The following is a 1,650-nucleotide window of genomic DNA, read 5'->3' on the forward strand; positions in this document are numbered from 1 at the left end:
AGCCTATAATAATGTCTGTGGTTCTGAATTCTAAGATTTTAAATTTTGAGTAATGGCATGCACCTACAATAGTGTTTTATGTCAGGGATAGATTGTGAGCTCTGTATCTGTAGATATGGTTCAAAACCTTTTGTTTTATGTTTGTCTAAGATGATGTTTTTGACTTTGCTGTCTGGTATTTTCTGAGTCTTTCAGTGATTTAACAAATTCTCAGATAAATTCTGCTTATTTTAGCTGGAGTAAAAATACTTTAATCTGTGTTATTCTGAAATACAACTGTTTAAATTGTTGGTGCTCATGAGTGTGTCATAAAGACAAGAGGCCATAATTTCAGTCAAAATGAGAAGAGTTCTAAACAACTTGGAAAAAAGTATGTTATGGTTCATATCACTCCTAGGAAGCAGTAAAAAGATTGGAAAAGCAGATAGGCATGAATAGAGTTTGTGGTGACTGGAGGAAAGGATGTGGTAAATTTTGGAAGATTCCTGTTACATGCAGAGGAAGGCTGAGTTGTAAGTAGCAGAGGGACTTTAGTCAGCACTGAGGGCTAGACAATGCACTTCGTTTTGTGTGGTGTGCAGTTTTTAATAAAAAAATTTAAAACTGAACACACAAACAACCCAAACTGGCTTTTAAAGTGTCTGTGTCTTTTCCTTTTTTAACTAGTATATTGTGCAGGTGCTGGTCGAGAGTGCAAATGGGTAAATAAATTCATAGTGATGTTTGACTGATGTGGCCTAATATTTTTTCAAGCTGAACCAAGGAACAAAGGTATTGGTGTTATTTGAAATATATGTTAATGTATATGATAATGCTATTTTCCCTGTATGGCTTGCATGTAAATCTCTAGTTGAAATAAAGAGCAGTGTGTATGCACAATGAATGGGAAGAAGAGGGCAAAAGCTAGCAAAGTCAGAGTCTTCTAATCGTAGGAAACTGCTTTGTTCAAATTCTTAATGTGTCAGACGTGAATCCCCTTTTTGAAAAAGGGTAGCAGAACACTGAATGATATACCTGTGATGACTTGCATCTGTTTGTAGGAACTTCAGGAGACATTTCACAATTTGACTTTATGTTGTAGTCTCCATTTGTCCTGGTATCCAGTTAATAGTCTAGTGTGGGAGGTGACCCTCAACAACAACTGTGAAAATGAAGATTCCTTTACTGAAACATCACTATACAGTGTAACACAAACTCAGTATTTATAAGTCTTAGAATAAAAGGAGCAGCGTTGATTTTGTGGCCTGTCGAACTCTAACAGCCATTTATTAGTCAGGTCTCAAAATCAGTAATCTGTGTGGTCATGGTGGAACAGATTACACAGGGTACAATGTTGCTCATTTTTGGTATTGTCCCTTTCCTGGACTCCCATGATGTTTTTCCTTGTTCTCTAAAGAACTAGGAAGCCTTCCTTGATCTAATAAATGCTGAAAGACTAGAAGAATGAGGTTACAGAATCAAAAACATACTTAAGAAACCACTAAGTCTGTTTCTTAAAAGGATGCTCTGCAGAGAGCTTGCTTTCCTGAAGGTAATCGTTATATTTTTTTAAGATTAAAGAGAAAACTGAAATCATGACAGGAAGTTTTGCAGCTTTTCTTAGTAATTAAATAATACATAAACAGTCTTCTTTCTGCTTATAGAAAAACT

The sequence above is a fragment of the Phaethon aethereus genome, assembly GCF_964289735.1.
Source record: "Phaethon aethereus genome assembly, chromosome: 3".
Lineage (NCBI taxonomy): Eukaryota > Metazoa > Chordata > Aves > Phaethontiformes > Phaethontidae > Phaethon > Phaethon aethereus.